Here is a 21,179-nt window from a genome sequence, read left to right as displayed (position 1 = left end):
TCTCCCTATTGCATGTGAGATCTTCTTTTATAAACTTCTTTCTTTCTTCTAGAAAGTTTGTCCTTATTCAAATAATCCATGACCCATTGTTTCTCTTAACTTCAACCTGCAGTGCTAATTTTAAGAGAATTCATGAATTTTGACTGTCAGCTTTACAACAAACATATTATGTGGGCCCATGTAGAAGAAATACACGAAATTATTTCTTCTGTTTCAATTACACTGGGGTATATATGTGTTTCCCTTCACTTACACTCTTATTATATCCTGTCCCACAACATGTTTTAAAGGAAACATAAGAGTGTAACATCCTAGAGTATTTTTTAAATGCTTTAAAGAATTTAATGGGAGTTTCACATTTTTACAATGATATTTCAACAGCATAGTAGAAGATGCCTGCATTCCCCCAGAATTTCTGCCCCTGCAGAGATCCCTGTCTGGAAATAAAAGCCACAGGGATACAATGATAGGATAGTTCACGTTACAACATTGAGAAACTGCCCAAGAAATGTATTCTGTTTTGTTTTGTTTTTCTGTTTTCATGAGACTTCTTTAGCAGCTTGCAATGTGAATAGTTCTGTGGCAGCATGCTCTGTAGCATTTCGTGTCCGTTTGCATATAATTCAAGCACTTTTAAAATTTCTTTTGTCACCTATCGTTCATGAGGATGTGGAAGAAATAAATAACATGCAGAAGTATTGTCTGGGCAGCTATCGTGAGGCCATCTGCAGGAGTGATACCCCGAAAACTATCCTCTGGTCCAAACTTCTGAAAACTTTTGAATGGCTGGAAAACTGCCAATAGTTCTTCCAGTGTTTGTGCATTTCTCTATTATTTTTGGCACTGTACAGTTCCACAATATGTACGTTTCTTTCCTATTTTCTGCCTGATAGCTCCAGCATTACACTTAGTGAGCTAATCAAACAAATAACGTTGTTCAGCACTGTGAAGAGATGAGCGAGCTGTATGTCTGTTTTTTTTTTCCTTCCCGCTCTGAATAATGCAGTTTTTCCATTGCAGAAATTTACCAGATAAGGAATGAACCAAAACGTTGGCTTGAGAAATGTTATTAGTCGAAGGGGTCCATAGTACTGGTGATTCAGTCATCTGTCAGCCTGATAAATGGATTAGCGTAAGAGGTGTTCCAGTGGGGAACTGCAGCCCATAGGGCTTCCAGCTAATTATATTTAAGTTGTTTAGTACTGCTGGGAAGCAGCATCCAGGCAATTACTGAAAGCTTTGATGCAGTGTGCACTATTAGAGTGTGTGTTCAGAAACTCATTACCCTTTCGTGCTTGTGTTGGATGGATTCTAGGAAGCTGACATGAAACAGAGAGCAGGAATCAATAACTGAAAAGATATTTTAGTTAGCTTCTGGTCCGTTTCCTGATTCAGCAGCTTCCAGCCTCGAGTGTTTCATACAGTTGCCGTAATACAAAGGGAAAATGGGACTTAAATATGTTAATTATCATATGTATGCATCTGGTTACGAAGATACGCAGCTGAAGGTCCTCCCAAGATGGAGCTGCAAAAGGCCCTCTGCGGACAAGCCCCTCTCAGGTGCCCTGTGGCATGCCCAGCGCGCCTGCCCTGCCTGCCCCTGGGGCGGAGACTGCAGCCATTTCTCTCGCGGTGGTTATTTTTGCCTCCACAACAGCAAGATTGCGTTACTGTGGCGTCCGTCATGCCCCCTCCTCGCAAGTTCTTGGAAACTACAGCTAATCCGAAACGAAGCCAATGATACTGCCTAGGCATATTAAAGCCCTTTTAAGAAAATTGTGCTAGCTCTGTCTTTGCTGCAGGCTGCAGTTCCCGTTACTGATGCACCTCTAGAAAACTGTACACACTCTGCGTCACCCAGATGTGGAAAACAATAATTCTTACCACGTGCTGCTCATCTGTTGGGTACATCCAAGATGTGCATGCTAAAAGTAATACAGTATTTGCACAAATGGAGGCCTATATATAGTGCGTTTTTCTTTTTAAGGACTCAGTTATTAATCAGTTAATGGTGATTGTAAGGGCAATGCTGAGGAGACTAAATTCATCTTTTCTTTTTCTTCTTCTACTTCTCCACTTTCGCCTGAGGTAGAGCTAAATAGACAAAATAGAGGATTACAGCTGACCGCTTCTTGAGGGGATAATTCTCTCCCACCTTTAATAATTAAATGCTTTTCTTTATTTCTCCATCACAACAATCCTAGCCATGCTGTGCTTTGTGTTTTATGTTTCATAAAGTTAAGCAGAAATCTCATGACTTACTATCAAGAAACAAGTGGGTGGTTGTTTTTCGTTGTTGTGGTGGGATTTTATTTTTTTAATCTGGGTTTCTTTGTTAGAAAATATTCATTTTTTTGCTTGAGAGCTGCCAAGATAAATGTTGTGCTAATTGGTACGTATATATCTCTCTGATATACAATATATAATAATATATAATTTAACTCTCTGATAAAAAATTCTCGTCAGGAGACCATGGCATGCTGTTGTAGGCTGCAGCACCCATGAATCCACATACCGTAAAAAATACTCTTACAATACTAAGCATTGTCAGTATCAGTACCTGCCTTGGTTACTGACAGACAGATGAGCTTTCCATAAATTCATTAATAGCGTAGGAAGTGCTGGCTTTCCAAATAAAGACAGATAGTTCACATATTTTCTGTCTCGAAAACTATTACGCATGATAGTGGAATATCTACCCCACTGAAATACACAGCTGAAGCAGGCAAAGGCTGAGGCTGGCAAAGCATCTGTGCAGGCAAAGCATTGACTGTGGTAAATAATTCTGAGGGTCAGTGCTCCAACTATGGCTTCGAATCTGGCTCCAAGATTGGTTGTCCTGAGTTACTGCTCAGGATGCTAATAGTGAATTTATCTCTGGATAAAGAGCCTGCATACAAAGGGCGGCAGGATAGAGCCAAATTAATGATACCACGTTTCTGCAATTCTTCGTTTCATGATGTCCACTAGCTATGACTGAGTTAAGATGAAACATGAAAAGAATTTCCCCTCACAGTGAAAGCTGTAAGTGGAAGTTTTATGTTCCCTAGAGACTCTTGCTTCAGTGTTTCAGCCCTAACTCTGTGAACTACACCTGAATGAGTGAAATATTCTGGGGAGTGGCTCTTGAGTCTTAAGTATTTTAAGATTTTCTGGAAAGACGGGGGTTATTTCTGAGGTTTCTTTGTTGCTTTGTCTCAAACTTTACCATGGGAAAACTTTTTGCACAAGTATTATAATGAATATTTATTTCAAAGTTGACTCTGATTTCTGACTGACTCATGACTTGACTTCGTTCATCTAATCTCCCTTTACCATTCATCTATGGTAGATTTAAAATATTAAAAAAAAAAAAAAACAAAAACAACCTCTTCTAACGTCCTTTAGAGGAGGCGGCTGTGGGGGAAAAGATTGATAAGTATCAAGGTAGAAAAGAATTTTTATGATAGCAAGCCATTAAATAGTGTTTATTTACTCTATAAGACCTTAGGGCAAATACATTAATATGCAGGCATTGCGTGGGTGTTTCTGAGCAGAGGCTGAAGTTCCAGTGCATACATATTCTGTGGAAATACATTAGAGAAAGCCAGCACATTGTGTTGAAAACGATGGACCTGGTTTGGGCTCCACATGACTGCAGGGTTTTGTCCATGATCCTTGGACAGGTGAATTGCTGGTTATGTCCCAGAGGTGGCCACATCTGCACTGTCCCAGTGTGATTATGTATGTTAATCTTTAAAGAAACTGAAAACCCAGCACAACAGCAGAAGTTTTGCAAGTGCTGGAGTGTTTTCTTCACTGATTCGTGCACTTTTCAGGAATTGCTTTATCTGTTTTGAACATCTTCAGAAAGGACAACTCAGTTTATTTTTTGCTGGAGGTGGCATAATTATTGATGTCCTGCTGGAATCTTCCATATATTCCTGTTTTCCTGCGAGTCTAATCCCCCAGGGATTGTTTGAAAATATTAAAGCTGTTTGTCAAGTTGAAAGAAAGCAAAATATTCATGTTGCGCACTAGGTATCCTGTACTTCTTTTACAGAGATTGATAGTGAAATCTCTCAAAAATGCTTTTGTAGTTCACTGTCTGCTGAAGATGGCTTATTTATCATTTAAATTCTCCTGTGCCTTTAAAATTTGGAAATGGGGGGGATAGTAAATTACCCACCCAATTAATGCTTTTTATTATGGAACAATGTTAGAGAAGTGTGCTGAAAGAATAACGTCACTGGTTTGGTTTCTCCTTATCTTTGTTATCTGGTAAAAGTAAATAAAATTATTTAGGTGAAGCTACATGGAAATTACATTTAAACGTGAATCATATTGGAAACATTTAAGTACCTAAATCTATTTAGAGGAATTCAATAGGTTTTACAAAAAAGTCTTCCTAATGAATGTGACCTAATACTGTAAGTCAAGAGTAAATCTACTGTACTAGTTTGGTGCTTTGACTCCTAGACACCTGTGCAGCAGGTACTTTCAAGTGCCTCCTGTAAATCTGACCCCCTGCTTCAGTTTCCAAAGCTCATGCAGGTCCCTGCAAAAGGAAGCCTACACGTAAAGCCGTAGCTAAGTGCAGTATTTTGTCTGTGGCCCACCAAGGGCCGCCCTGAGGCAAGCGTCATTTCCCTGACTTGGAGCCCTGAATGGCACCGTCCCGTGGGAGGTAAAACGTCCGTGTTCTGGTGGGCACCTTCCATACAAGCAGGGATTTTCCTCTTGGTTGCGTGCACGGGAGCCGATGCCCGCATTTGCCGTGGGTTTGCTTCACCAAGGTTGTGTCCTATGGAGTACCTGCAAGAAAAGGGGGTCAGTGGACATCTCTGCGTTGTTCGGCTGAGTTTTGTGGTTACAGAAGTAGTACAACATCCCAAGTCAAGCCACTTGTACGAGATTTGCAGTCGGTGAACAAGAATGACGTTTCGTAAGTCTTACTTTTGGTTGGTATTTAAACATGGTTAATTTGTCGGGCCGTTTAGCAGCCCAGCTCATTGCAGCAAAGATAGCTACCTTGAGACTTGCAGTATCCGTCCTCACCTTTGCGTAAGAGATGAAGTTTTTTAGGTTGCCGACTCCGGCGTCACCAGCGAGCGGTTCCTCACGGAGACGTGTGAGCGGGAAGCGCTGGGTGCCCAGCGAGCTCCCTGAGGCAGCGGCCAGCTCGGCCGTGGCTGCTGGCACCTGGGGCCCTGCGCCTGCCGGTGGGGCTGAGGCGTGGGTTTAGGGAGCCACTGCCTGCAGCCATCTCACCACAGCGCTGCAGGGCCTGGGGCGGGGAGCACCCGCCACTGCTCAGCTTTGACCGAGCCCTTTCAGCCCCAGGAGGAGAGCACTGCTGTCCTAAATTACTAGCTGGAGTATTATTCACAGCAGAGTTTAGTCCACCTGTCTCTGAAGGGCTGCTTGCCGTTCTCAAGCCCCGCGTGTAGCCTGACCGCACACGCACTCCCTCACTGGAACCAGCGGCACTGCCTGCGCGCCGCCCGTCTCCCCCAGTGCTGCAGTTACCAAGCCAGACAATGGCTGCAGATCATAAGATACTTAATTTATGACCAGCGAAGCGCAGTTACATCACCTGACTTCCCTCCTCTGTATTACAGACTTTGCCCAGCTGTCTTTGTATGTAACCCAGGAACTTGTATGTTTGGCTGCAGGGTAACTTGTGTTTTCACATCAGTTTGTCTTCCAGAAGTCTCTCCAGACAGGCCTTGCTATCAACAAATGGAGAATCTCTGCATTCTCCTTTCGATAGCTACGCGAATGGTTAATCGTAAGTGATGATGAGCATGTGCTTTATTTCTCATTTGAACTTGGCCTCAGCTTCCAGGTAGTGTTTTGTTTTATAGATACCCTCCTGTGCTAGATTAACAAGCCAGTTGGTACTTAAGCATTTTCTTCCCATGGAAATACTTAGATGCTGTAATCAGGTCATCTGTCTTTTTTTTTCATTCTTTTGATAAACTGCGCAGGTTGAACTCTTCAAATATTTCATATTACGGTATTTTCTTCAGCCCTCTAATCACTTCTGCAGCTGTTTTCTGTGATCTCTGTTTTTTTGCAACTTCTTTCTAAACTGTGGAGATCTGAATCCACAGATAGTTATCAGATGTAACATTAGTAATGCCAATGAAAGTTTAAAAAGTGAAATTTTAAGAAACATTTTCCTTCTTTCTATGCTGTTTATTTCAAAGCTTATGTATTAGCTCTTACTGCAATATGAAATATAGTTTTAAGAAACTTTTTTTGTTGAGTAAAGACTTATGTGTAGGGGCATGTGCTAGCAAAACAGGTTATTACAACCATCCACACATGCTCTCGCCCAGTTGTAAAGGAAATCTTTAACTTTTAAATGTCACTGACACTTGTGGATTATAAAACTTAAATATATATGCAATTTCTTTTTATTTCCAAATTGTCTCTTTTCCCTTGCTTCTTTCTTGCAAATCATTAATTTACTTGACTCTAGTCTTAGTACAAAAAGCCTTTTCAAGTAGAGAGCTAGCGTAAATGCTTTTACCAAAAAGTTGTCTGGCAAGGTAACCAAAACCAGTCTTAGAATAGGATTTGAGTAACTCTTCCAGCCTGTGTGACCCATGCTACCTGATACTTTCTGCTTGCCCTGTAGCAACATGGGAAGATGAATGGCCTTCAAGGGATTCCAACGCTGATAAAAGCTGCCAGGGACTGGAGCACCGCTCGTGTGAGGAGAGGCTGAGAGAGCTGGGACTGCTCAGCCTGGAGAAGAGGAGGCTCAGGGAGAGGAGGCTCAGCCATGTCTATAAATACCTGAAGGGAGGGTGCTGAGAGGATGGAGCCAGGCTCTGCTCAGTGGTGCCCAGTGCCAGGACAAGAGGCAGTGGGCACAAACAGGAACACAGGAGGCTCCCTCTGAACATCAGGCAGCACTTCTGTGCTGTGCGGGTGGCAGAGCGCTGGGATCTTCCTCCCTGTAGATCTTCAAAAGCCGCCTGGACGTGGGCCTGGGCAGCCTGCTCTGGGTGTCCATGCTTGAGCTGGGGATTGGACCAGATGAGCTCCAGAGCTCCCTTCCCACCCCAGCCATGCTGTGATAATGTGATCCAGTGTGTAATATTGGTAAACAAAACAAGTGAAACCATAGTCCAGCCAATTTAGGAGTGTAGTTAGGACAGAAATAATTAAATATATAGCTCACATAATACATCAATTTAAATTGCTATAATATGAGCCTGTATCTGGTATTTTATGATATCCACTAAACTATATGAATCTTGCAGAAGCCTTCAGCACACGAGTCAGTTATTTCCCTGGTATTTCTCTCCAGAGCAGCCCCTATGCGTTAGCTATTGTTGCACCCCATAATGTCAGAGTATTGAATAGAGTTAATTTTAATATACTAATACTCTTAACAATTTTACCATAAGACATGGAATTTGTAACAACAAAATCCTCTAATTATTGCTGGGATTTTCAGATTGCATATTTACACAGAGCTGTATTTTTTGAGTATGTTGTATTTTGCATAAACATGACATGCTCCACAGAAAAAATGAGAAGGAGAACAATTCCAATGTCTTCTGAGAATTAGATAGGCAAGCGTACGGGTAGCCAGACAGATGGAGATTCATACGTGTTCAACAGACAAAAGTCCAAAAACATACAGACTTCTAGCTGATGATGTATCATGAATAATTTGTGATGCTTAAATAGTCATTTCTTGTCCCTTGTATAGTCATTCAGCTTCGATTAGAATAGGTATGTGTCTTTCTCATGTGAATAGTTGTATTTGGTTAGATGGCATACTTGTCTCACAGTGATGTATATGAGAACATGTTGTAGTACTGTAGACTGAGAATTAGAACTGGATTTATGAAAGCTTCTCCTGATGTTTTTAAATATGCTATTTATTAAATTGACTATATTATAAAGTGATCCTCAATGTATAGTTTTAAAAGCTGTTAAACATTTGTGCGGAAGAGTATAATTAGTTTAAGAAGTCTCTAAAGAATATCTCATTTCACTTCACAGCATTTAATTATTATATTACATAGAAAAAACTGAGCATAAGCCGTAAGGCTTGAGATGCAGGAGTAGGAAGATAGTTAAGATACATTGCAGCTGAATCACAGAGGAAATGTGAAATAAGGATTTACTCATCGTGTTCTATGGCAGGCATGGAAAAGTCTGCAAATAGGTTTATTATTGCAGAAGAATGCCGGACTATCTTTCATGTTTGATTTTCATAAATACTTTCTTATAGACCTTCCCCCAAAAACTTACAGGAAGGTGAATTCTTTGGCCTACTTATTTCTTTTTGCACAGAAATCACTTTCCACTGGCATTTTCTCAGAGATGACTTTTGTGTGCTGCTGCGAGGCAGCGAACCAGCTTTTCAGTGCTGTGTTCAACTGTGGTTCCCTAGGCTGTCAGCTAGATGAATTTCTTGCTGATGTTTGATCAAAGACGCTGAAGATTGTTGAGCCAAGTTCAGCGTGCATTAGGTTCCTGGAAAAGTGCACTTAGCTTTGCAAAGCACTTGAATGTTTTGGGTCACTGGGTCTTGCTCTTTTCTCTCTCTTTCTGTCACAGATGGTGTTTTTTTTCCTCTTAGGGTTCTGCCAAAGCTCCTAACTTGGGAGACAGAACATTGGTGAATGCCAAAAGAGCAATGGGTCAAATGCTCTTGTTTTGATGAGGCGATGCGAAGCAGCTTGACCGGTACCTCTCTCTCTCATTGCAGCCCTCTCCGCTGTCAGATGTGGTGATCTCCATGGTAACTCAAACCCCCAGACTCTTGACAGCAGCCTGCGAGGAGCAGCATTCAGCAGCTCAAGGGTCTCACGACCAGGTAAGCCAAAGTAATCGCCAGGCATGAGCCTGCCTCGGGAACACAGTCTCCTGGCCAGCTGCCTTTCAGATTTTTTCATGGTGAAACCACACATGCAGCTCAAGCTTTGCAAGTTAATTTCTATGCTTGTATCTGATGATAAAGTTTTACCATTGCTATCATTCAAGAGTACAGCAATTCAGCCCTCTCAAACAGAGACATTTGACAAAAAGTCTACATTTACTCAGAGACGACTTTTAAGCTACAGTCTGAAGAGCTGCAATGTAACAAAACAAAGTACTTTATGATTCTTTAAGTGGCGGCTGTGTTAAGTAATTGCTTTGGTTGGAAATAACCCCAAAACACATCTGCATTAAGATCTGTCTTTCTGCTGTACCTACACTGCTGTCAGTACCGATCCTTCTCTGACAGGAGGTTTGAGCCCTCTTAACCTCGTGGAATCATTTGCAGAGCCTTTTTGGGTGTTTATGTAACCTTCATTGGTACTCTGTAGCCTTTTCAAATTGTTGTTTTGCTCTTTACACACTGCTGCCTTCTAAATCCCTCGCTATGCTAATTACAGTATATGGGGTGTTCTGGTTAACATCGTAAGGAGGTACAGAATTCTTCCTTTTTTTTGGTGAATTATGGAGAAAATGTCAAGAAAAAACAAGATTCTTCCCATTTTGGGAAAATACAGGGGACTATACAGCTGTATTCACCATTCCAGTATCCCTAATGCTGTGAACAAAAATAGTATCTCTGTTCTTACATGTGTGGAGGTTTTATTAACCCTTTTTGTCATAAGGTTTCACTGGCATTTGTATTACATTGTTTCTGTGACATGAAAATTGTATTATTATTTTTTTAAGTCCCCGGTTTCTGTGCACCATTCTCTGGGTATGACCTACTTTCTTTCTTGATACATAAGTCCACGTGGCTATAATACACTTTGCCCATCCTATGAATTGGTGCATACTACTCCGAGTAAACACTCTGCTACCTTTATTAACCAATGTGCCACCTTCTTTGTCATAACTGCTATCAAGAATATTTTATCCTTACTTTTGTATCAGTGATTACACTCAGCTAATGTTGAGCTACTACTGGATGATTTTATTGGGGAAATGTAGAACACTCTTCTTCAGTTATTATTTTCTGTCAACAAGTACTATTTTTTATCTGTCTCTGTCTTAATCCATTTAACTCACATTTTGGTACAACTGATAATACAGAGAACAGATTTCTTAATCTTGAATGTGTGGCTGTAAGGTACATGCCTTTCAAAAGTCTCTGTGTTTCACCTATGAAGTAACTTTTTTGACCAAAATTCATAACTTTATCAGATGATTAAATCCCATCTTTGTGCTGTATTGACCAATTTGCTACAAAATGTTGTTGACTGGTGTTGACTGTTTATTCATATCATTTCCCAGTGAATTTATCTTTTATCAGTTTGTCAGTTGTTTTGCCTGAGATTAATAGTGGCTTAGAGCTCTATAATTACTGATATCATACCGTTTACCAGCTTCAAATATTGGCAGAAAATGCTAGCAGTCTTACTGAATTTCTTTGGTGTTCCATAATGTATTGAAAATTAGCATCATTGAAATGATACTCTCAAACACTTTTAAGACTCTAAGGCACAAATTATCTGGGTGTGCTGATTTAAAGTTGTCTTTTAACATTCATTTTGGTTACTAATGGCCTCCTCATCTGTAAAAATGTTTTTTTCTACTTACAGAGACAAAAATATTTGTCTTTTTTTCTTTTTTTTAAAAAGCACAGCATGTTTATATTCTGTTAAAACATAAATCAGAAGTTGGAGACTATCGGTTGATAATTTCCTATTTAAATTAATAGTCTTTGAATACTTTTTTTGTCATGTGTAATGTGTGTATTTCAATCTAATTATGGCCTTAATGCAGGACTAAAGTAAGCCTTTTGCCACAGGTTGCCATTTTTTTGGACTGTTTTAGTAGTGGCTTTGGTCCCTGCTGGTAGTGGGTAGGGAGAGTCCTTCCACATTTTCATCTCTGTACTGTATCCCAAATGTATAGTTTTCCTCAGATTCACTGGGCCAACGAGCTTACATGTTTGCGATTAACCAATCTTTACATACTGAATATGCGGGTCTAGAATGGAGTTATCCTTTTGGTGTTTGAAAAAGTATTTTAGGAACAAAATTTAGGAGTGGCTGACATTTTACTACTGACTGCGTGTTATTTCTAGATGACATCTGAGATGGAAATCTTTTGTAGTTATTTTCATGTTTCACAAATACATTCTTACGGAGTAGATGGCCCAGTTTTCTGATACGGTTTGGTGGCTTACTTTATCTCATCTTACCAACAATATATTCTCCTGAGATCTGCTAGTGTATGATCTATGTGTATTCAAGATCTTAAGCCCTTGGTTTATCAACAATTTGGGGAGATAATGGTACCATCAATGTGGTGTATCATCCTCTATTTATTTTTTCCTTGCTTTGTTTAATAACAAGTTTTCCTGAAAAGTTAAAAATTATGATTTTAATATTTTAATTGTGGAGACCTCCCCAGTAGTTTGAAGCAACAGCAACTATACATAGTATCTACTTCTAAATAAAAGTTTACAGGCTTGCTTGCTTGCTTCTCAGGCCTCTGATCCTTCCCTCCACAGAGGTTGCCATATGTAAGGTTGAATTTGTACTGCATTTGTTTCTGTAACACCTCACAGTTTACTTTAGAAGCCTTTTGCCTGCCCTAGCTCATCCTTATCCGAAGACAGTAACCACATGTCACTGACATGAAGCTTACTCTGTAAATATTGCTCCTTCTCTCCATGGATATGAATTGCAGTTCCAAAGACCAGAGTCTGTCAACTCTTCACCAGAAACATAGCCAATAATTGATCCTCAGTCTTTTTACTTCTTGTTTTCTGTCACTTAGAAGATCAGGCAGATCTCCAGGACCTCTTTCACATCTTTCTTTCTGAAATGTGCAGCTGTTCTTATTCTAGCCAGAGATGATGTAAGTTGAACTGACGATATGTGCTTTAGCACTTTTCCATCTCATAGTAACACCGTCTCCCGAAGAGAATGGCTCTCACCAGTCTACAGTGAAGATGGAGCCAATATAGGTAGAAAATGTCATGCTTCAAAGAAAGAAGTTGCAGAAGAAATTCATGCAAATTCACGGCATCGAGTGCTGTAGAAACCCTTTCTTGGATTTTGGAGAGGTACTAGGAGCAGCTGGTGCAAATCTGCTTAGACAGTTCTGGAGCAATTTCTTATTTGAACCAGTAAGAGGAAAACCAAAAAGCTACCGGCTTTTGCATGACTAAAGCAGGTATTTCTGAGGGTCTAAGGAAACAAACAAACAATAAATAAATAAATAAAACAAATTTTGCCACTGTTGTGAGAGCCATTAAGCATAAAGTTAGGTAAAATCATGTTATTTTGCTAATTCTCATCCCTACTTTAATGAAGAAGAACTTTGCATTTTGTGTCTTGTTATCTTCATAGATAATGCTTCACAGAAGCCAGCAGTGAAGAGGATCTGTACTCTCTCTCATCTGAGTAATCTTTCTTAATTCAGGGGTAAAGTTTTAGAGTCAAAAGAGAACAGCTTCTAGAGTCTCTTCCTGTTCTGCCCTTAGTGTAGTACTCTGTGCCTGTGCGCTGTACAGCTTTTTCAGCCTCCCCGGGGTCTGTTCCTGCATCTAATTTTGACTTTGGCTCCTTTGGCTATCGAGAAAATGTTGTACTCATTTATTCCTCTGATTTGTACAGAGTTGTAATGTTCTTTAGCTATTAAGCATAAAAAGTCAATAAGATTTTGCATAGTCAGTGATCGTTTGTTAGTAGATCTACCCTTTTGCCTGGGACTGGACTACAGAAGTTTTTTCAGTCCTGTGCTTTAGTACTGCACTTGCACGAACACAGTTTTCTTGTTGAAATTCTTTGAAGTATGCATCATCTTTGTAAATGAGAATATTGTATTTCATACAAGGAAGGTTAAAGTAACTGTCGTCAAACAGTTGGCTTACAAATGTATGAGTTTTAAAAGTATTATAATACATCTATGCATACTTATTCCTTAACAACTTCTGTACATTTTTACAACTAGGGATTTTCCATACCTCGTGTTAATTTATTTAGAACTTTATCCATGGTAGTGCAGAGGCAAACTGAGAAACTTTCTTTATGGTAAAAAGGGGTACTGTTGGCAGTAGGTCCTACCAGTTCATTTCGTAGGTCACTTAGACTTATGAACTACAACAGTCAAGCTACTTTCAAACTATATCCTTTATAATGTTTTTTTGTTTGTTTTTTGGTAAACAAACTGTATATTGGTTTTGATTTCTAAGATTGCTTTTCAGATATAGTCAACAAGTAATTCAGAGCCTGTGGGCCTACAGAAGAACTATTCGCTTTGATTGCTTGGCGTTCGTTATTCATTATTCTGAAGTTATTCTTACAAGTCACTGTTCACTGAAAAATAGTGAACTGTTGGCATAATATTTTTAAAAGTAAGCATATTTTAAAATAACATAGAAATGTAAAGGATGTTTATCTTTATCATTTGTGGTTATTTCAGGTCTAAAACCATGTTATGTTTGCATATTCCCTGATACTGCCCTTATTAGTTGGTGCATCAGTTTACTGAACTCTTTATTTTAGTTCATGAAAATATTATTTGATCAGGTTTTTGCTTTTTTTTTTGACCTTGTAGATGAGTCAGAATAAAGTATATCTTGCTAGAACATGAACATTTAGGGTCATGGTTTATTGGGTGATACTGGTGGTAGGGGGATGGTTGGACCAGATGATCTTGGAGATCTTTTCCAACCTTAAAGATTCTATGAACTTGTACATAGGTAACAATTTTTGTGACTTTACATTGTGCTAAAGAGGTAAGGAAGCTACTCTTGCTGTCATGGCCAACTTCTGAGATCCTTGTTTTGAGCCTTGCTTTTTCATAATAGTAGTATTTCAATCTACTGCTACTCTTTTTGATGATAGGTTTTTGATGATAGTGGAGAGTCTTGAGGATGCATTCCAAAATAAGATGATAAAATGCATTATCCTTGGATTTTTAAACTAAATTTGTGATTATTTAAGGCATAACTCAGATCTTTTAAGACTGAGGTCTGACCGTCCTGCAGTCTCTGTACCTGATGTGCAGAGCACGTTAGGATTCCATGTTCATCATGTCAATCACCTGAAAGTGCTAGTAATAAATACAAAGTCTGGACAAAGATGATTTATGTGCTAATCACTAATAAAGTGTGTATTTAGTTTACCCAGAGTTCCAGACTATGTCAAAGGTGCGTGCGTACCTCCACGAGGTATGAATGAAATCTGTTCTAGAAATCTGCCACCGCTCAGGTTGGGAGCGTGGAGCGGCCGCGCAGTGATGGTGGGGAAGGAGAGCTGTGCCTTGCAGAGACCTCGCAACCAAGCCACTCTTCTCCTCCACCCGAAGCCTGCTTGACTTGTCTGGGCAGAACTGAAGGAATTCACTGCCCTCATGGATTCAGCTCAGGCTGTGGCGCTCTTGGAAAACTTGGTGTGCCTGGCATGTACCAGAGGCATAATATCTTCTGTAAACTACTCGCGATGAAAAAGTATGTATGAGCAGTGAACCTGCTGCTTCCCAAATAGAGTTAGAGCAGTTTCCTTCTGAAGAAGACCAGGATTTTCTGCCTTTCAAATGTTTGTTTACTTGAAGCCTTTGCTTTAAACTAAATTCTTTTTTTTTATCACACTATTCTGTCGAAAATGAATTATTATGAGCAGTCTAGTTGAACATACTTCTAAATATCTGAACATCTCCCAGGTTCATCCCACAGAGAAAAAGGACACGTAATATACATGTTCTTTCAATAAGTTCTCTGTAAGTGAAGTATTTTAGATGCACAGGATCTGTGTTGCCATTTACTTACTTGTATGGGCTATTTCTACCTGAACTGCTTTGATTTAATGGAGAATTCATACAAATTATTGATAATCATGTTTCTGTATAGATTGCATGTGCTCAAGATTTGCGCCTGGTATACGGATTAGCATCAGTTCCTTTTATCAGCTGTAGTGAAGAATTTCAGTCTTCGGTCAGCCTGTGAGGATTTTCACATAATATTTTACTGTCCAGTCTTTACTTCAAGCGCTGCAAGTGAAAAGAAATCAAATTATTATTTTTCCTCAAAAGTTTAATTATCTGTAGTCGTGAGAGTTAAGAAGTAATTATTCAGTGTGAACTTGTGAGATTTGAGGTATAATTAATCAAAATGGTGTTGCAAGCGTGTCATTGCTGGTACAACATTTTTACTTACACACTGAGGTCACACGTTCGCACTTGACCTTGTAACGGGGTACCTTGGCCCAAGCTTTTCTTACGTAAATGTGATTACGCAGAGTTGGTAGAGCTGTTGTAGCGTTACAGCTGGAAAGGAAGTATCACCGAGAAGGCCGTGGTGGTGTAAGATACAGCAGAGCCTGCACCTGAGCCACAGGAGCAGTGTGCTGGGGCGTCCCGCACCGTGTGGTGCAAAGTCGGTGTCCAGCCACTGTCGGCTGAGCTCAGCTGCAACGTGCTGGGACGACGAGGCAGCTGGGAGGCTGCAGCTCCAGAGCAGGCAGGGGGAGACGAGGCAGCGTCCCGCTGTGCCGGGCGGGGAGCTCCAGCTGCCCAACAGAAGCAAACGCTGCTGCTGCTGCTCGCTCCGTGTTGCGGAGGGCAGCCGGCCCTGCAGTGCTTTGCACGGATTCGGCAGAGCCCTTCGAATAATCGACGTTGCCTGCAGACGGTCACTGGTGAGATGGATTCCCAGGACTGCATAGGATCGCTCCTTTTTCTAATATGTGGCTCCGGACGTTGGGTTTTATTATGGTTTTTACCGACTCAGAAGATGTATGAGGAATGGAAAGGGACTTCTTCAAACAATGTGTCCATTGTGATAAAACAAAGCTGTTTTGTAGTTTTTATTCCATATGAGGTGGTTAACGTTTTAGTGTTGGCTACTCTGTGAGCTACAATGTAGGTTAGCAACTATCCCAAATCTGTCTAGCATGAATTTTATTTATGGTCAACTTAAATCAGTTTAAATAATCTCAGTTCAAGTGATGCATGCACAAATTAATTTCCCATTTATCTAGCCTGCTTCCAGTCCTAATAAACAGAATAATCAATCACAGGAACCTTCTTCTATAGCATGCTTGCGCATTTCTGATCAAGGAAATGTAAAACAATTTCTCTCTAGTCTCTCTTTGGTTCCCCCAATAATCAAGGTCTCTGCATTTAATGATTCATCTTAATCACCATTCCATGCCATTATGGAAAATAGAGAAGAAAGATAAGAACATCCTTTTTTTCTTTATTCGTATATTCATATGTTTAAAGAGTGATTACATTCAACATCGTAAATCTGATTTTGTAAGTATAAAATACTCCTGGTTCCCCACAGCACAAAAAAGATGCCAGTCTAACTCAGATAATTCTTTATAAACAAAAAGGCAGATACAGTGTTTTAAAGTGTTTGTATTTTAGTGGTCTGTACTAATCTTTGTCATTATTAGCTGGTCTGAAGTCACTGGCAGCTTTCTTACTGATTCCACTGAGTTCAAGACTTTGGCTAGAAATTTTCTCTCTTCGTTGAAATGTAGTATAAATTGCCACGCAAAACCTGACGTTAGCCTCTAAGAAGGTACTGGAAAAGAAAACAATTAAAGCTTCTCTTCAGGTCATCGTTTGAGGGATCCTCCTTAATGAACTAGCTACATCCCCGACAGAGTTACAGTCACAGCGTGGGTGAGGCTGGCAGGGAGCTCTGGAGGTCATCCGCTCCGACCCCCTGCTCAGGCAGGGCCACCAGAGCACCCTGCACAGGATCACGTCTAGGTGGAACAGGACAGAGCCGGAACTGGCCTGCAAATGCAATAATGTTCTTACTTTTATACTGAACTACATGTATATGAACTGTCCGTGGTATTTTAATTATATACTTACATAGTTTATTATTTATTTAATAGCCTTTGTCTAGGTACACTATTGCGAAAAATGTATAATATCCAAAAGATCAGCTTGCAGTTTGTTTCTAGTAGGATTTTGCAACTTCTTGGTATATTTTTGCCTTCATAAATCAATTGCCCCACTTCCAATCGCCACAGCATTAAGGCAAACTTCTTGTGTTCTAGCTGGTTTATCTAAAAATGTGTTCAGGATATGTCCCATTAAGTGTAGTTGACAAGATTAGGAAAACAGCAATCCATCTTAAAAAGTATTCCTACCATGCTAGTTAACGGCAATTTCTGGACTGCTGGTTCAGAAATACTTTTCTGGATCATGGTATAGCAAGGAGTTGCTTGCAAATGGTATGTAAATACATCTTGAGCAGTCTAATGCTGCTTCTGATGTTTTAGCTTGGAGGTGCTGCTGCTGTTTCTGCCTCTTCTGCTCAATGCTGATAGCACAGTAAAATTAGTTTGGGGAAATCTGGGTGTAATTCAAGTGTAGCTGTTGGCTTTTTTTACAGGAATTGAATCGCGTCCCATATAAACTCAAAGTAGACTTGAAACATTTTGTCATGTTGCCTTATTAATAATACGTTCAATGTTAAATACTTGTTTAATATTAGAATATCTTCTTATGTCTGTGGAGAAATGAAATGCAGAAAGTATGCTTATTTGTCCTGTGAGCTTCCAAGTTACGAAATTTGTTCCAAAAAAGATTTGGCATGAATACATGAATATGCTTTGACTTTGAAAAGGGGCTTTTGCTCTATATTAAAAAGTGAGCATCATCAGGCAAAAACAATAATCCTTTTATTGGCACAAAACAAGGGTGTAGCATACCTTTTGAATAAACATTGCAATTCAGCCTTAAATGAAACAGTGTCTTCTTTTTACTTATCTGGTTCTGTTCCATGAATACAGATATTAAATAGCTTTGGTCATTTAAGGCTTAATTACTTACTTCAAAATGTTTGTTGACCTCAAATGGAAATTAATTCCATGTTTTAAAATTTCTTGATTTCTTGCTGAAGTTTTAGCACAGTAACATCTTTTTACACTTTTTTTCATGATTTCATGATTTTTTTCCAAATTCTTTCTTCTTTGAGCCAAAAGTTCAGCTGTGATAGCAAGTTTAGCCTTAGGCGTATTTTATCTGATATGCCAGCAGGTTGTTTCCAGCCATGTTTTGCCAAAACCCTGCTTTAGACCTTTCTAGATCATACATTATTATTCCCATATTCCCCCCCCCCCCTTTTATTTTTACCAACTCTAGCTTTATGTCAAGCTGTTAATCATAGTGGGGTGGTTCTGTTCTCTGTTTTAAACAAATTGATTAATCTGTATTTAGTAGTAAACAGGAGAAACCATTCTTCCCTTTTTATGTATGCATTACATTTCTCTCTAGATACGGACATATCTTTGCAAGTTATCTGCTTAAGGGTAGACCCAAATTTTTTGAATTCATCCTGATTAGATAACATTTTGAAAATCTGGTAATAACTACAGTCTTTGTAAGCTCGAAGAATGAAAAATCTCCCCATAAGTGCATGTCTAAAACTATGCAGAGATCATTCAAAAAAGCACGTAACTAATTCAATACTAGTTTGAAATAAAATAGCCCAAGGTCAGAGCAGCAAAAGTCAAAGACGCAAAGCTATCTGTAGTGACATCGATCTGAGGACTGTGCTCTGAGGGATGAAGAAGAGGATCAGTAGAAGCAATTAGAGCAGTGCAGTTGAGTGGAAGGGGAGAAAAAAATGGTCTGACCGAAACCCAGCTGGGAGGCTGGAGCCATGAGGTCCTACAAGTTTTTCCAGTCCATAGATGCTTGATTAGCTACAGCAGCTGAAATCCAAAAATGAGGGAAAACTTGGTATCTATCTGAGATAGACTAAGCCTGTTGTTTTTGCTTAGTACCAATTTTGTGGTAGACATAAATAGCAGCTTACCGACTGTTTTCCCTCTTTTTCTATAAACTAACCATCTTTCTCTCCCTTCATATTAACTTTTCCATCAATATTTTGAAAATTTCCAAAATCTCATTCCATAGAATTTCGGTTTCTCTTGCAAGTGCTTATTTCGGTCATTCCCCAAAGCTTTCATTGTGCCGTGTCTCTCAGAGCTCTCTCTTCTCACTGTGTCGCCAGTCCTGTAATCGCTGTCTGCCTGCAGTGCTGTGATTAAAGAGGGTGGCAACTTTGCTGGAGGTTTTTAGAAATCCAGCCTTTTTGCAAATGTTCTCATCTTGACTCTAAAGTCACTTTTGCTTATGGATTTCACAGTAGAGAGAATATTAATAATTCATTGTTAGGTGAGTGTCACCACCATTACATAATGCTTCTGTTACTAAAATTTTCGCACACATCTATCGGAGACAGATGAGATTGCATTTGTATTGATTCAAAGCATTGTTTCCATGCAGGGGAAGAACTGTGTGTTGCTTCAAAAGAGGGAACAAAATAGGAGTAGCCTTGTTTCTGCAGGGATGGAGAAAATAAAATTTCTAGTACTATGGCATGTTCATTATTACTGAAGTTGATGTGTTGATGAATTATTTTAGGTATATGGCTTTTGCTGCAGCTTTGTCCCATTTGTTCTAGTTGACCACTAAACTCAGCCCCAGGGCTTGTTTACGTAATTCTAATTTATACTTTTTTCAGTAGATTTAGAGGGAGTTTAAACAGCAGATTATATTCATCTAGGTGATTGCTTGGTGTTCTAGAAGCTTGCATAGTTCTCTTTATTGTAGTTGTTTGTCTTGAGAAGACACCAAAAGCTTGAAATATGTTTGCAGAGAATGGGGGTTTAGCTACAAAATTGTGAACGTAGCAGATCACAATCTCTCTTTCTCTCATATGAAGATGTTACCTTGGAAGGCAGATGCTAAGCTGTTTACCACAGTCAGACGTGATCACTCAGCTCTAAATTAAATCTACCCATGATGGTTAGCATGGAGCTAATCAAATCACTTGCACCATTTGAGCTGGTTCCGTCACCTTTCATTATCAAAGCTCATTTAAACTGCTTTAAACTAGGGCTGCGCTGATATAACAGATAAATTCACGTATCTGTGATCACATTTTCCTACTGTTGTGTTTTGTATTATCTGAGCCTAAAGACTGGGCATTAAAAAAAACACTAAAACCAACAACAATTTATCATATGCTATGTCTTGTCATGTTAATATTTATATTAATTAGCCTCTCTTAGTTTAGTTTTGTTCAATACAGAATAATGCAGAAGTGGGTTTGGGTGACACGTAGGGTTTCTAATTGATACAGCACACACAAATTTAGCATTCTGCCCTTAGAAATTGCTTCTTTCCTACTGGATCATAGACGGTAAATAAAAACTTACTTGGTCATTGCTTTAAAACAACAGCGACTTTTTCCTCCTATTGACTCCAACTTAACAGCTGAGAACAACAGTGATTTCCTTGTGGACGGTGTGTAATCTCACATAATTGTGAGGCTTTTCGTCCAGTGTGAGAATAAAAACAGTGACACACTATCTTCCCCCCACACACACACCCAGTTGTATTTTACCTTCTCCACATAGTAAACATGAAGTAAACAGACTTAGGAGTGAAAACAGAGCGTGCTGTCAGTAGGATTCTTATGAAGCTCTTGCTTCCCATGCATTTTGTAAAAGCTGAAACGACAAGTTCTGGTTTGCTCATCAGCAGCATCTAATTGTGTCTAATCCTCAGGCTTGAGTTCTGCTGTCTGTGTGAGTGTCGTCTGTGATACCTTCGATCTGGCAGCTAAGGAAGCGACCACTGAAGGCAAAATAGCTACTGGGACTTGAATTCTGCTTGGTTTTGCTGGCATTTTTAGTGCTTTTCCACCTAATTAGTAAACCACTACTTAAATTAGGCCCGCCAAACTGAAATGGAGGTAAAAGGATGTGGTCAAGACCTAAAAACATGATGTGGTTACTTATTGTATGCAGTGCAGATGTGACTGGATTTTGCAGAACCCTCAGGGCTTGGGAAAGTGATGACAGGGTGCATCTTTTTTTCCAAGTGAGTTTAAGCTACAATTGAAATTATTTAGCTCTTAGGCAGGCAGAACGGTTGAATTATTTCAGAATCTGTAAAGATGTGGGAAAGGGGAACAACTGAAAAATGAGCTTTTGGGTACCTTGCTTAGTGATGCCCCCATTTGTAGATGTTAGGATTGGGTGATGGACCTACTGAAATGAACTGTTACTCCCTGCGTCTTTCAAGGGCATTTGATTATGTTAGAGGCTAAATTACACCTTCTAATTTGCATGCAGATTCTGCGAAGTAACTGTGTAGCTTGTGGCTCTAAATCTTTGATTTACGACTGTCTTCAGCATGTACTTGGAACTGGTGCTGTTGCTCGTAGTAACGAGGGG

At 39.6% G+C, this 21,179-nt stretch overlaps 1 protein-coding gene across 5 annotated transcripts in view; it reads left to right on the top strand.

Moving 5' to 3' along the window:
* The window catches only part of TBL1X (transducin beta like 1 X-linked), a 199,551-nt gene that overhangs the window by 95,714 nt on the left and 82,658 nt on the right, over positions 1–21,179 (top strand). For 4 of the 5 annotated variants that reach the window (XM_066982298.1, XM_066982303.1, XM_048066885.2 and 1 more), the window contains one exon: positions 8,720–8,827. The gene's annotated coding sequence lies outside the window, so the exon portion shown is untranslated. Of the gene's footprint in view, positions 1–8,719; positions 8,828–21,179 lie in introns of those variants that run through there. The other variant, XM_048066886.2, reaches the window with a different exon arrangement.

Source organism: Anser cygnoides, chromosome 1 (genome assembly GCF_040182565.1).
Source record: "Anser cygnoides isolate HZ-2024a breed goose chromosome 1, Taihu_goose_T2T_genome, whole genome shotgun sequence".
NCBI classification, from domain to species: domain Eukaryota; kingdom Metazoa; phylum Chordata; class Aves; order Anseriformes; family Anatidae; genus Anser; species Anser cygnoides.
Note: the sequence above shows the minus strand (reverse complement) of the source record. Positions and strands in the feature narration are given on the sequence as shown.